Source organism: Chiloscyllium plagiosum, unplaced genomic scaffold (assembly GCF_037043375.1).
Source record: "Chiloscyllium plagiosum isolate Xiang-an unplaced genomic scaffold, Cpla_swu_hap1 HiC_scaffold_17, whole genome shotgun sequence".
In the NCBI taxonomy this organism is placed as follows: domain Eukaryota; kingdom Metazoa; phylum Chordata; class Chondrichthyes; order Orectolobiformes; family Hemiscylliidae; genus Chiloscyllium; species Chiloscyllium plagiosum.
The window spans coordinates 47,245,860-47,261,804 of record NW_028270155.1 but is presented as its reverse complement, the minus strand read 5'-3'; the positions used below and the strand labels follow the sequence as shown (position 1 = coordinate 47,261,804).

Sequence of the window (15,945 nt, the reverse complement as noted above, 5' to 3'; positions counted from 1 at the left end):
AGTATGTGATATATAACTGAAAATAAAGTTATGAATGCTGGCTTGTTAACTTTAGTATATCTTTTACATTTTAATGTGTGACAGAAAGAATGCAGTTTAAATGTTTGTTAGACAGCCAAAGCATCTGAAATATGTTTCAAGGTTTATTTGTAAATTAAAAATTTATGTTCAAAATTTCAGAACTTTTGATGCATGTGTTAAAGTTGTTGTAACTTATTGTTTTAAGCTTTCCTTCGGTTGGTCTTTTAATTTGCATTTCCTAACCTTAGCTTTGATAAGTCTACTGTTGGTGTTTATGCATTTTCTGCAGCTTTGTGGCAGACACACAGATTGAGTTATACCACAAGTAGATTTCACAGCAGAAACATGCATGGATGCCAGTCTCCCAGAATGGAAAATGCAACCTTAGAAGCAATGCCTTGTCAAGGTCTCCAAAAACATAAAACAAGTCCAGAAATCCATTTTTGTTTCTGCATTTACCACCATCTTCTCCCAAAATCAATGTTTCCCATGAGGAATAGTTCTGAAATTATAAGCACCTCTTAGCACCCAAGATCCAAAAGTTGATATCCATGTGTAATGTTGAACAATTGATTGGGCGTTTTGCAGAGATATCAGGATGAATTTTGCCCTATCCTCAAATGAAAGCCACCCAACAATTTTTAGCAGGAAACACTGGATAGTAATAGCAGCAGAATGTGGCTGATTCTTTTCCTCTTCTCTGGCTTTGGCATTTTAATGCCAACTGCAATACCCCACACCGTCTCAACATCAAGCAACCAATCACACAGGATTGGAGTCAAGCCTGAAACTTTCTTTGTCTGTCAGACTTGTTGGTCTGGGAGATATTGGAAAAGGGGAAATGCAACTTTAGACTCTGTCTTACTGGCAGCTTTAGCACTGTTTATCCCTTGTGTCCTGGACTGCAAGAGACAGTGCGAGAACTTTGATGGGCAGATTTGGCAGGAAGGAATTGATCTAAAATGGTATACAATCATTAAAATTCAACAATTGTTTTGGAGCTTACCTTTGCCTGACTGCTGGTCAGAAACAGTCAATAGCATTCCTAGAGAGTTGATCCATTTTTGAATATCCAGGCATCAGCTGTTCAGATCCATCCGATTAAGTATTTCAAAAGATACATGCGGATATGTGTGCACCTTCAGCTCCAGCTCACCTGAAGGCTTTATAGATTTTGACTTTGCCAATTCTCTCATATTCCATTATAGGTTGATCTGATTCCTTCCCTTCTGAAGATTTAAGAAGAAGAAATTATCAAAGACTTGTTTACATCTCTCATAGATTGATTTTTTTCATAATCTTATATGTGAAAACAAAGAAATAAAGGCTATGGAAAATAAAAACACAATTAAGCAAAACATAATTATGTGATTCAGGTCACAGTGACACATGTGCAGCCACTAGATAACACTGTTTTAATGTGTTGTAGTTTAATAAGGCAGGAAAGGTATAAAGATCTCTGTGTGTAAAAGGTGAACAAGTCTTTTAATTAGCTGTTATTGTATCATTCTTTGATAATCTTTCCCCTTTCCTTTATATTGATTAATTATGAAAATCCACAACACAAAAGAAATTCCACAAAAGTCTTGTCAGTGTCTTATTTAATAGGCTGGGAGAGCAATATAATCTGTCAGATCCAGAAAGAAGCTTCAAATATGCTAATGAACAATGATTAATGATGGGTTTCTATATTCTATAAATATGAGGACTCAATCTGCACCTGCAATTGGGCCCATGGTAAAAAAAAATCTTTACAAAGCAATATTTAGCAAATCTCAATTATAAAGATTGTCATTCTCTTTAAAATACTAGTGGGTGTGTTTTAAAGATCCATGGGCTCATCACGTTTAATTTATACCAGGCTGCTGAAACAGATCAACAATGAATCTGTTTAAATACAGAAGTTTTTTGTTAAAAACATGTTGTTGGATTGATTTTGAGATAACCATTTGATTGTTCCTTTGCAGATCATCCTTTTGACTCCACACGTTTTTGCAGTAATCTGTAAAAATGTTTAATAAATTTCGAATCATTTGCAGTCAGGATCAAAATTTGTACAGGATAACTCCAATATATTCACAAACTTCAGAATAAACAATAACAAAATAATCTATAAATCAAATACTTAAGAATAGTGATGTTTTATTTAAGTGATGAATATTATTGTCATCTTTGATAGATGAACAGACACTTATACAACATTGATAGATGTTGTTAACTGTGTAGCATACATGTGAACCTATATCTGCTGTTTAAGTGAATTCGCATAAGTTCAACCATTTCTAGTGTTATTGATAAACTAGGTACATATGAAACGTGAACCAAAACTATATTAAGAAAAATAATTAAACAAACTGTATATTCAAGACAACTGCTGATTAAGTAAGGAAAAAGCAAAATAGAACTTAATAATGCTGAAGAAAAAAAAGTTACCTTTACCTTACAATGCATTAGGAAGTCTTAATTTAAAACCATTTTCTTGTGGTTAATGAATCACTGACTGTAAATGTTTGTGTAATAATATCATACCTCATTATATATTTACAGTTTTTATGTTGCCCTAAAGTGAGATAACTTCCGTGTTTTACTGAAAGTTGGAACAGAATTTCTGTAGAATTGGATTAAGTCTTTATATCACAGTTGGGGGTTGCTGCTTTTTGACATGGCTCCAGAGGTTCATAAACAACACATATAATTATGTCACTGCACATGTTTGTGTTAAATTAATCTTTCTTCCTTTCATTTCCAATTGATTGGGCTCTGACTCACCTCAGACAATGTGTATTAAAAAGGCAATATGTGAGCTGATTGTTGAAATTCCTGACAATAGTTAAAATTAACAATGCTTTGGCATGGATTGACATTTTTAAGGTCAAACCTGTTATGCAGGGATTTAAATATATTCCCAACAGCCTGTTGTTTTGATAGCAAAATGACTGACACAACATGGCTCTCTTTCTCTCTCTCTCTAATGACATGAATTCCACGCTGCGTATTATCAAGTGTTTTTTTTTCTTCTGTTAAACAAGTTTCTTTCAAAGAGAAAGTATATTGTTTGACAATTTTTCACAAAATTTTAATCAAGTTGGATTTCTGACTAGATAGATCTTTTTCTGCTCTGATATAAAACAATACTTCCCTACCACTTCTCAGAAAACATATATCTCGTATCTTCTGGCAGAGAACAATTAACTGAAATTATAGTATTAATTTATTAAAATGCTGACTTTACCAACAACAGCAGTGTGAGACCTTTGACCCTTTGCTCTCTTGAAATGTAATGGAATTTTTTTTTGTTAGATTTGTTTAGGACTAGTTGTACCTTGGATTTTAATATATAACTAAACATTCTTCACTATGTTCAACAGAGAGAATGAATTGGAACAAAACCAGGCCTGTTTGCTTTTCAGATCTTTGAGCCCTGATTTATCTAAAGTTTGAGCCTGGTTGGGTTCATTTTGAACCCCATGTAAGACAAAAGCAATGTGTTTTGTATTTAACTGCTGCACTATATTTATGTTACTGTCTGTATCCTTCTTTGTCATTTTTCTGAACACACTTTAAGTATTTTATCACAAAATAAAATTTTCTTTGATTTTCACGTGTGCCATTCACAAATGCTTAAAACTTTACATTTTTAGAAAGATCATTCTTTTGTCGCTTTTTTTGTCTTACATGCTGTTTTGGAAACTGATTTTTTTATGGTTTGTTCTCTGGTTCTTTTTTGCCCCTTTTCTTACTTATTTTGTTTGTATTCCTTTTGAAAATGACAAATTCATGCCTCCAAAGCTGAACACTTTAAAAACATTAAATATCGAACATATGGGTAAAAGTCCTTGAATTTTATTTGCAGCCAGTTTCTCTGAAATGTTTGTAAGAGTTCACAGTAGTTTGCTAAACAAGCATTGATACTACATTCTGTAATTACTGCTGTGCCTATATTTCCCACACAGCTTGAATAAACAGATATTCCTTTATAACTTTACGTTTTGAAATCTCCAGTTCCCATTGAATTGAGCACAATGTGCTTGTTAAGTAAATGATTATTATAAGTCATTGGAGACATATTCAATTGAATTAACCCCTTTGTGTGTGAAAAATGGGTTCCTTCATTTGCCTAAATTCTGCTTCTTTTGAGAATTTTTTCAAGCTTCAGCATTGACGATCCCCACATTAGCAAACTGTAACCTGAGAGCGGGGTCTTAGGAACAGCAGGACCCCTCTGGCCCCCATTGTTTTGCTAATCAAGATTATTGCCAGCATTGAAATGTGGAAGTATAGACTAGCTGACAAAATTTGTCAGCTTCCCATGAAACAATTATGGCTGGTTAGTGAGGGGTGCTGGCAAATATTAACATATAAATGAACTTTTTTAAAGATGTAGAGAAAACATAAACAAAAAACTCCAGGCTATATTCAGATGAGATAGTTCTTGGCTCTGCGTCTTGCCCTTTTAATCATGTGAGTGCTGCTGTTAAAATGGAATTTGTTCAAAACTACTTTTAAGCAATAAAGCAAAGAAGATTCACTCCCCTGCTGATAACAACAGGAGATTGATTACGCCTGCAAAGAGGGAATGATTTCATGAATGCAACTGCCAGACCTCCACAGCAGTGTGTTCTACAAGCTAGTTACACTTTATAGCATGGGTTTCTGATATAAAGTAGCAGAGTGGGACAGGAGCTGAAAGCTCAATAAATGCAGTCAGGTCAAAAGTGTCATTATTGTATCTCCCTCGTTCCAATGTGGGCCCCAGTAGGTACACCTCCTGTATTTAAAAGGAAGATTTACTAAATACGTAATGAATAAAACAGATCTTAGTATAAAAGATCATCTGTAAAATCCATTCTTATTCTTCGTGGTGAGGACAATAGACTCGCATATCTGAGAAATCTCCTTGTGCATTCTCAACAGATAATGATGCTAATGGCTTGGCCCCATTAAGTATTGGTGTTGTATAGATTAGTTCACAATGCTTTGTGAGCTCATACAATATTCTAGTGTCAATTGTCCTTTTTTTATTGAGTTTGCTAAAGATAGCCCACTCTTTGCAAACCAACTCTCTGAGGTTAAATTTTATGAAGTTGGCTTGATTAGCATATCAAAGTGTTGATTTTTTTTGTGAATGACTATAAAAGGAGAGGGAGAGCAGCAGCAATACTTCTTTTCATCTTTGGAGGCCAGGAAGGTCATTCTTGGTGAAAATGATCAGGACCCATCACTGCTCGTTGTTTGCCCAATACTACTTCAAAGGGATGAGCCAGGCCTGACAGCTTACTGTTTAAACACCACTGAATAGATTACTTGGATGAGTGATGAAAATCTTCTGACACATTAATAATCTGACTGAGATTCTTCCTGATGTAGTTAACGTAAACAAACAGAAACCCTAACAACATTCAAGTTTCGTTTCAAGGATAAATCTTTTCAATGGTGGATGAATGCTTTTTTAAACTGCAGATATTAGCACATTTTCAGAACAAAAGCTATTAGCTAGGACAGTCTTATTGATTACTTGAAGGGTTACTTTTGGGCTTACCCTTTGAATAAAGAACATGAAAGAATTCAAAGATGGTCAGGTATTACTGCAATTATACATGTGACACGATTTGCTGAACCACTTTTGTTCTGGGAATGTTTTGCTGCACTTCATCATCTTAGTCAATATCTAATCTATCTTATCTTGTACAGTCACTGAATGATCAAAATAAAGGTCACATCGCAATAATATGCTTGAATCAAGGAAACACCTTACATAACACAGCAAACCAATTACAATCAAGACCTACTCCTGTAGTTATGTATAATTGTCTAACCCCCACCAGAAATCATATTTCACTCCACCTGTTTTCTTCCATAGACATGTCAAAAAGTGTGTTGCAGAATTCAAAGGTGACTGTTATTTATGATCCTGCATTAAATTTATTAATAAAACCAATGTCAGTCAAGTGGCTCACTTTTTATGTTCAGTAGGTGTGTGAGTATGTATGAATCTAACATTGGTCACGGAGTCATAGAGTTGTACAGCACAGAAACAGAGCCTTCAGTTGAACCAGTCCAATACAAAACATAATCTGAAACTAAACTAGTGCTACCTGCTTCCTGGCCCATATCCCTCCAAAACTTTCTATTCAAGTATCCATCCAAATGTCTTTTAATCATTGCAATTGTACCCGCATCCACCACAGCCTCGGGAAGTTCATTCCACACGCCAACCACCCTCTGTGTTAAAAAATTTATATTCAACTAAGACGCTGTTCTAAGATATAATGTTAGAGATACAGGTCTGAACTGTTCCAGTTTTACTAGTTGACTATTCTTTTCTGAAAATTAGTTGTAGTACTTTTTTAAAGTTAAAAATCACACAACGCCAGGTTATAGTCCAACAGGTTTAATTGGAAGCACACTAGCTTTCAGAGCGACGCTCCTTCATCAGGTGATTGTGGAGGGCTCGATCGTAACACAGAATTTATAGCAAAAATTTGCAGTGTGATGTAACTGAAATTATACATTGAAGAATTGATTGTCTGTTAAGCCTTTCATCTGTTAGAATACACTGTATTCTAACAGATGAAAGGCTTAACAGACAATCAATTTTCAAAGTATAATTTCAGTTACATCACACTGCAAATTTTTGCTATAAATTCTGTGTTACGATCGAGCCCTCCACAATTACCTGATGAAGGAGCGTCGGTCCGAAAGCTAGTGTGCTTCCAATTAGACCTGTTGGACTATAACCTGGTGTTGTGTGATTTTTAACTTTGTACACCCCAGTCCAACACCGGCATCTTTGAATCATGACTACTTTTTTAAAGACCTTATGAACCATTCCAGTATGATATCAATATGTCTACAGTTGTATAAGCACATAAGGAAAATAATTATCACAGACCACTTGGTCCCATTGATTCATATTGATTTCTCCCACCCACTGTCATTTTACTACTGAGCCTAAAATAGACTAGTTTTGTGGAATAATTCTTATTTTTCACTATATTCAGGGTAGGGTTAGAGGAAGCACTTGTCATGACAAGGTGCTTAACATATCATGCATGCCCAGTTCAGTCTGGGGTCATAACATTACTACTAAAAAAAGTGAACAATGAAGCATTTATTGTCTCCTATAAATGTGTCCTTCATGTAAAAGCAGTCACTATAGTGACCTCTGAAATGATGGTTTAGCTTTTGGAATTATTTGTGCACAAGATGATTTACAGCCCTAAACTGGACCCATTAAGATGTTCATGAATATTCTGTCTGCATGCTTTTTGTGGATGGGTTCATTTAAACGATGGACAATTTGATTTCCTGTGTTAATGACCACGATTGATAATTTGATTGAAACTCTGATTAGCAACATTTCAAATTATGCAGACACTAAAAACATGTACTGGCATGTAGTGCTAAATCAGGGATAATATTAGTTTAGCTGTCAAAGTGGAAGTGCAAGAACACCTTACTTTTATCCCAAAGGCTAAGGCTGTCAAAAGAAATGCTAAAACTGGAAGGAATTTAGTCAAGGGGCAACATAATAGTGTGGAATATCATGATTTCATATCTACAAAAAGTTGACATTTCATAGTATCAAATTATGTGGAGGAGTGAACTGATGCAGTTAAGAAACAGACAGAGACTTGTGTAATCAGCCTTCATGTATTGCCAGTTTTGAATAATAACATTTATATGCCTCAACTTACCTCATCTGCCTGGCACAGCCAGGGCATAAATAACTGAGAACAATGGAATTACTATTACTCACTGGCTGAGCAAGAGCTACATCACTGTATTCTTTATAATTGGTGGCAAGAAGATTAATGTTTTGTTAAATATCAGAGTAAGGTCATGAGGGGACTTATAGGTCTGTCTAAACACCCAGTCTTCTGGTTCTTTACGGAAATGAAGTTGTAGCATTCCCTCTAATTATCATGTGCTTTTTTCAGATGGGCTCCATCCTGTCTGCTTTCATTCTAATGCTACAGGCAGACAGATATTTACAAGAACAGCCTGACAATAATAAGGAAACCTGTAATGAGGCTAAGCTAATCTTATGCTAAAAACAGTCTCCTTGGGAAAATCATAAAGGATATTTTCTCTTATGTTGTAATAACAGAGTAACAATGCCTTAAATATGTATTTTTGGTTTTGTAGAAGTTTGACATGTATGGAAAAATTATAGTCCTCAGACAGAAATGAGGAGATCAAAATCCCTTGACACCCTGTATTGCTATTAACTGGGTCAGTTATTACAGTTAAATCAGAAGTGATACCTGGAAGTTTGACTGAACCTATTACCACTCTTAAAAATTATAGATCTTATGCAAAGATAATCCTTTCTATCTACCTGTTCTATTTTTTTTTCAGTGAGATGCTACAATTTTAACTGGCATGGATATTGTCTAACACTGACTGCAACAAGATATGTAGAGTGTGAGGTTTCTCAATGCAAGCCAAGAAAATCCTATTTTACAGCTAACACTGGAATTTTGAACCCTGCCAATCTGGAACAGGAGGACTTAAGCATGAAAATAATTTTCAATGTGTTTAACGCTCTCAGTACAATTATAAGGAGAAAGTGAGGACTGCAGATGCTGGAGATCGGAGCTGAAAATGTGTTGCTGGAAAAGCGCAGCAGGTCAGGCAGCACCCTGAAGAAGGGATCATGCCCGAAACGTCGATTCTCCTGTTCCTTGGATGCTGCCTGACCTGCTGAGCTTTTCCAGCAACACATTTTCAGCTCAGTACAATTATAGTCAAACGTGTAGTTGCTTCATCTTTTAGTTAAGAACGTACACTGATTTAAGGGGAAAGTAAAGTGTTGCAGTAAAGATCTGACGTTCAGAAAAATACCCACATCATTTTTCTTTAAAATTCCATTGTGGAATTGTGCCACTGATAATGTGGGGAACTACATTTCATGTTGACTCCTGAACCATGTATACCATACTGGAAGTCCATGGATTCGATCCACAGTTTGTGTTGAGAAAACAGATCTCAGTTTTGCCCCAGTGAGGTGAAAAATCAGTTCAGTTTCCATTTATAACTAGGGAAGCCTCATGGAAGGTGACTGTGTGCTTGGGATGATGGGGGTGAGAGGGGTGGTATGTGCATGTGTTTGTGTCTTCATGAGAATGACAGAGCCACAGTGAAAAATGAAAACATCTTGATTGATACCAAATTTAGATAGCCTGATATTGCCAATTAAAGATCTAGAGGATCTCAGGTCTGCATTTGGGTCAGTGCTTTCAAATGTAGAACACATAACAAATAGAAAATACTGTGGAAAGAGCAGTGGAGTCGGACTTGCTTTCAAAGAGCTAGCACAGGCATGAAGGGCTGGATGAGCACCATTGTTTACTGAATAATTCCATACTGTGGGGTAAAAAGTAACATCAAAAAGTGATCAATGGAAAATACTAGTTGGAAGGCTGATAATTACCAGCAGAATGGCTATTTCTGCCAGAACTGTGTGATCCAGCTACAAACATGGCGGATGTAACTCTGCACATTTTAATTGGCATTTAAGTCAAACGAGGGTGTTCAGTCACAATTTATATCAACAGAAAGACTATTTTAATGCAAAGTACACTCCATTGTTATTAATTTTGTTAAAAGCAAATATAAGGTTTTACATTAACCCTTAAAGTGCAACGCTCCAGTTGCCACTTTCAAAGTGTACTGTTTGATATTTAAAAATATTTTTAAATATTTAATAAGCATAGAGCTCATTGTGAATTTTGAATACTTAAAAAATACAAAAAAAATGGTTGGGACTGGAGGAGGTTTCCAGCATTTCCTCTCTGCTTGAATCAAAACTTATCATAAAACTAGCTTCCAGTTATTTTAAGCTATTTGGATAAATATTTTGTTGAATTATAACTAGTGCCAGGTAATCTTTCAGCTTTGAAAAGGTTAAAGCATTCCCCTGCAGCTATGTACAATATAAATGCATATCTTAAATACTTCCCATTGTATTTTGCTCTTCTATTAAAGTGGCTTTTGTCCAAAGCAGACAATTTGTATCCATCATATCATCTAAAGGTGTGAAAAAAGAAAGGCATTAGTTATTAGAATTATGTGAACAGATTTTCTTCCCACAACCTAATACACAAACACCTACTTAAATTACGGGCTTCTGGTAAGTCTCAGAGAACTTATTTATTATGGCAGTTGGCGACAGTAGATCACAAAAACTAATTAGCAGTTTCCTATCTCCACCCATTAGGTGAAATTTGAATCTGTTTCGAAAAAAATAAAGGTATTACATTTGCAAATCATGACTGTGTTATTATATCTATGAAGGAATTATGATTTCCCACTACAAATTGTCAAAATTGTTTCATGTTTTTAAATACTTAAGAATCAACCAGCACAACTACTAGTCAAGCAGGTCTCATCACCATCCAAAATTGTCTGGCAACACAAGACCCTGGGTAATGGCACAGCTACAAAAGAAATAGAAACAGCAGGCATGGTTACACAACTTTGCATCGAAGCATTTGCCCATTATTGCCCTGTATGAAATAAAATTAGGCTAAGAGAACCTGCCAACCAAAATCCAGTGCACTCAACTGTCACAGATCAATTGGTCATGAATAATTTATATTGTTAGAAGAAATGTTTCCTTGGCACAGTTGCTAATACTCTTGATGCGTCAGAGGTTGTGGATATGAACTCTCACATTGGGGCTTCACCCAAGGATTTGGGCTAACACTTCAGCACAATATTGAGGGAATGTTGATTTCTATAGATATTCGTCAGGTGAATCAAGACCAAAGTGTTCGATATTCCTGTTCGGCTGAACTATACACAACCATTAAATCCGTTCAACGAAAATGAGGGAGTTTGCCGAATCCCCTGTCCAACATTTCTCCATTGGTTAATATTGCTAACCTAAAGGTCTTTGACTGTGGCAATTTGTGGAATTTGCAGAAGCAGAAGGCACTGACTCCAAATAAGTAATTTGTTGTGTAAAGTCCATAGAGGCAATTAAGCAATGAGAAAAAATGATATTTGACTGAAACATTTCTGCTTCTTAACAGAAAGTGTCCTCCAGCTTTTGTGCCCATTTGGTCAGTCACCTCATAGGACATAGAACATAGAACATAGAAGAATACAGCGCAGTACAGGCCCTTTGGCCCTCGATGTTGTGCCGATCCAAGCCCACCTAACCTACACTAGCCCACTATCCTGAATATGCATTGTATAGAACAACCTCGTTGTTCTATACAATGCAATTAATTACAGAGAGCATCAACAAGTATAATTTTATGAAATTCTTAAATACAAATTTCACTACCTGTAAATGTAATACTTCTTATGTAGAGTTTCCTTTGACCACCATAAGAGTAGATCCTAAATTCAAACACTCCTCAGAACTTTGCTTTGGTATGTGTCAGCCATTTTTCATGCAGATCCAGCCAAATTAAGATGTCTGACATGGCAGTCCAGTGGGGCACCTCACTGTCTGGTATTTTGTCCTCTGTTTGATATTTTTGAAAGCAACAAATCTTGCACCTGGAATGGTCTTTTAAGGCAGAATAAACTCTGCAAGGACATTCTGAAGAATGCACTTAGGAGCTTTGACATCAACGACAAGACCTGGGAGAAGCTCTAGGAGAAAGTGTGGACTGCAGATGCTGCAGTACCAGAGTTGAAAAATGTGATGCTGGAAAAACACAGCAGGCCAGCCAGCATCCGAGGAGCAGGAGAATCGACGTTTCGGGCATAAGCCCTTCTTCAGGAATGAGGCTGGTGTGCCAAACGGGCTGAGATAAAAGGTAGGGGGGAGGGAATTTGGGGGAGGGGCGCTGGGAATATGATAGGTGGAAGGAGGTGAGGGTGAGGGTGATAGGCCAGAGAGGGGGTGGGGGCGGAGAGGTCGGGAAGAAGATTGCAGGTCAAGAGGGCAGTGCTGAATCTGAGGGTTGGGACTGAGATAAGGTGGGGGGGGAGGGGAATGAGGAAGCTGGAAAAATCTACATTCATCCCGTGTGGTTGGATGGTTCCTAGGCGGAAGATGAGGCGCTCTTCCTCCAGGCGTCGTGTGGTCTGGGTCTGGCAATGGAGGAGGCCAAGAACCTGCATGTCATTGGCGGATTGGGAGGAGGAGCTAAAGTGTTCAGCCACGGGGCAGTTGGGTTGGTTGGTGCGGGTGTCCCAGAGGTGTTCCCTGAAACGTTCCGCAAGTAGGCGGCCTGTCTCCCCAATGTAGAGGAGACCACATCAGATGCAGCGGATACAGTAAATGATGTGTGTGGAGGTGCAGGTGAATTTGTGACAGATATATTGGCAGTATCGCGTGCTCCCACGAGGAGGTTGAACAGTTCATCCACTTTACTAACACCTTCCAACCCGACCTCAAATTTACCTGGACCGCCTCAGACTCCTCCCTCCCCTTCCTAGAACTTGGAGGGAGGTGAGGGGAGAGATGTGGGCGAAAGTTTTGCACTTCTTGCAGTTGCAGGGGAAGTTGCCGGGAGTGGAGGTTGGTTCGTGGGGAGTGTGGATCTGACCAGGGAGTCGTGGAGGGAGTGGTCTCTCCTGAATGCTGATAGGGGTGAAGAGTGGGTGGTGGGGTCTGTCTGCAGGTGGCGGAAATGACGGAGGATGATACAATGTATCTGGAGGTTGGTGGGGTGGAAGGTGAGGACCAATGGGGTTCTGTCCTGGTGGCGATTGGAGGGGCGGGGTTCAAGGGCGGAGGTGCAGGAAGTGGAGGAGATGCGGTAGAGAGCATCGTCGACCATGTCGGAAGGGAAATTGCGGTCTTTGAAGAAGGAGGCCATTTGAGTTGTTCGGTAGTGGATTTGGTCCTCCTGGGAGCAGATGCGGCGAGGCAGAAGAATTGGGAATATGGGATGGCGTTTTTACAGGGGGCAGGGTGGGAGGAGGTGTAATCTAGGTAGCTGTGGGAGTTGGTCGGTTTGTAGTAAATGTCTGTGTTGAGTCGGTCGCCCAAGATAGAAATGGAGAGGTCTAGGAAGGGGAGGGAAGAGTCTGAGACGGTCCAGGTAAATTTGAAGTCGGGGTGGAAGGTGTTAGTAAAGTGGATGAACTATTCAACCTCCTCGTGGGAGTACGCGGTAGTGCCAATACAATCATCGATGTAACAGAGGAAAAGGTGGGGGGGTGGTGCCAGTGTAGCTGCGGAAGATGGACTGTTCCACATATCCGACGAAGAGGCAGGCATAGCTGGGGCCCATGCGGGTGCCCATGGCTGCTCCTTTTGTTTGGAGGAAGTGGGAGGATTGGAAAGAGAAGTTGTTCAGAGTGAGGACCAGTTCAGTCAGTCGAAGGAGGGTGTCAATGGAAGGGTACTGGCTGGGTCGGCGGGAGAGGATGAAGCGGAGGGCTTGGAGGCTTTCGTGATGGGGGATGGAAGTGTCTAAGGACTGGATGTCCATCGTGAAGATAAGGCGTTGGGGGCCGGGGAAGCGAACATCATGGAGGAGGTGGAGGGCATGGGTGGTGTCCCGAACGTAGGTGGGGAGTTCTTGGACTAAGGGGGACAGGACCGTGTCGAGGTATGCAGAGATGAGATTGGTGAGGCAGGAGCAGGCTGAGACAATGGGTCAGCCGGGGCAGTCGGGTTTGTGGATTTTGGGCAGGAGGTAGAAACGGGCGGTGCAGGGACCGCCTGGGAACCATCCAACCACACAGGCTGAATGTAGATTTCTCCAGCTTCCTCATTTCCCTTCCCCCCACCTTATCTCAGTCCCAACCCTCGGATTCAGCACCGCCCTCTTGACCTGCAATCTTCTTCCCAACCTCTCCGCCCCCACCCCCTCTCCGGCCTATCACCCTCACCCTTACCCCCTTCCACCTATCGTATTCCCAGCGCCCCTCCCCCAAATTCCCTCCCCCCTATCTTTTATCTCTGCCCGCTTGGCACAACAGCCTCATTCCTGGGAGAAGCTCTGCCAGGATTGTAAGAGCTGCCAATCCTGATTGGACATATTTCTGGAGTTTCATCACATGTCTTCACATCTTCAACTCTTCTACATAGTAAAACACACTATTTTTTATAACAAGTAAATGAAAGTATGATAAGCAATTGAAAAGGAAACTCAATATTTTAATATCCCATGATTTTTCTGCTGTAGTTTTCGATCTTGCCTTTGTCCTGAAGATTAGTGTACAATTCTTTAAGGCATGGTGGCTCAGTGGTTAGCACTGCTGTGTCACAGTGCCAGGGACCGGGGCTCGATTCCAATCTGGGGCGACTGTTTGTATGCAGTTTGTACATTCTCCCCATGTCTGTGTGGGTTTCTTTCGGGTGCTCCAGTTTCCTCCCACAGTCCAAAGATGTGCAGGCTAGGTGGATTGGCCATTCTAAATTGCCCACAGTGTTCAGTGTTGTGTAGGTTGGGTGCATTAGTCAGGGGTAAATCTAGAGTAATGGGGAATGGGTTTGGGTGGGATACAATTCCAAGGGTCGGTGTGGACTTGTTCGGCTGAAGGGCCTGTTTCCACACTGTAGGGATTCTAAGGCTTCAAGGCATCCCTACTGCTGTATCTGGAATAATCAATTAAAAAGGGTGCAGGATCTATTGAAACAAAGTGTACATTAGAGACAGAAAATGTGAGGAAAGGAAATGCTGAGCCAGTAACTTGTCCAAGCCTTAATCATTTGCGATATCCTGTGTTAGTTGCAACAGTACATTCTGAGCGAAATTGGCCTTAGCAGTCCTCCACTGTACTTACTCGAGTAAATGCTACAGATAATGAATGTGGTCTGCCTTGAAAAATGGGTACCATAACACCTCCCTGTGTGTGTTTTTTTAGTCAGTTTTCTTTCTGTCAGACTTTCACAGAATAAGCAAGAGCCCCCAACTAGAGAAGATGCAAAACTTGACCAACTCTTGGGAAATAAGGCAGGGCAGGTAACTGAGGTGTTAGTGGGGGAGCATTTTGGGGCCAGCGGCCATAATTCTATTAGTTTTAAAACAGTGATGGAAAAGGATAGACCGGATCTAAAAGCTGAAGTTCTAAATTGGAGGAAGGCTAACTTTGATGGTCGTAGGCAAGAACTTTGAAAAGCTGATTGGGGGCAGATGTTCGCAGGTAAAGGGATGGCTGGAAAATGGGAAGCCTTCAGAAATCAGAGTCCAGAGAATGTATATTCCCGTTAGGGTGAAAGGAAAGACTGGTAGGTAGGGAATGTTGGATGTCTAGAGAATTTAAGGTTTTGGTTAAGCAAATGAAGGAAGCATATGTCAGGTATAGACAGGAGAGATCAAGTGAATCCTTAGAAGAGTATAAAGGCAGTAGGATTATAAAAACAAAATCAGGAGGGCAAAAAAGGAGACATAAGATAGCTTTGGCAAATACGGTTAAGGAGAGTTTAAAGGGTTTTTATAAATACATTAAGGACAAAAGGGTAACTAGGGAGAGAATAGGACCCCTCAAAAGATCAGCAAGGCGGCCTTTGTGTGGAGCCACAGGAGATGGGGAGATACTAAACGAGTACCTTGCATCAGTGTTTACTGTGGAGAAGGACATGGACAATACAGAATGTGAAGAAATAGCTGGTGACATCTTGACAAATGTCCATATTACAGAGGAGGAAGTGCTGGATGTCTTGAAATGCATAAAAGTGATGAAATCCCCAGGATCCGATCAGGTATACCCTAGAAGACTGTGGGAAGCTAGGGAAGTGATTGCTAGGCTCCTTGCTGAGGTGAGGTGTCAGAAGACTGGAGGTTGGCTAACGTGCTGTCACTATTTAGGAAGGTGGTGAAGCCAGGGAACTATAGACTGGTGAGCCTGCCATCAGTGGTGGGCAAGTTGATGGAAGGAATCCTGAGCGACAGGATTTACATGTATTTGGAAAGACAATTACTGATTAGGGATAGTCAGCATGGCTTTGTGCGTGGGAAATCATGTCTCACGAACTTGATTGAGTTTTTTGAAGAAGTAACAAAG

General features: G+C 39.6%; 1 long non-coding RNA gene across 2 annotated transcripts in view; it reads right to left on the bottom strand.

Annotated features, from left to right (window-relative positions):
• Positions 1 to 15,945, bottom strand: part of LOC122558420 (uncharacterized) — a 435,990-nt gene that overhangs the window by 267,673 nt on the left and 152,372 nt on the right. For both annotated transcript variants that reach the window (XR_006314126.2, XR_015759948.1), the window contains exon 2: positions 1,028 to 1,250. This is a non-coding gene — a long non-coding RNA (uncharacterized LOC122558420). The remainder of the gene's footprint in view (positions 1 to 1,027; positions 1,251 to 15,945) is intronic.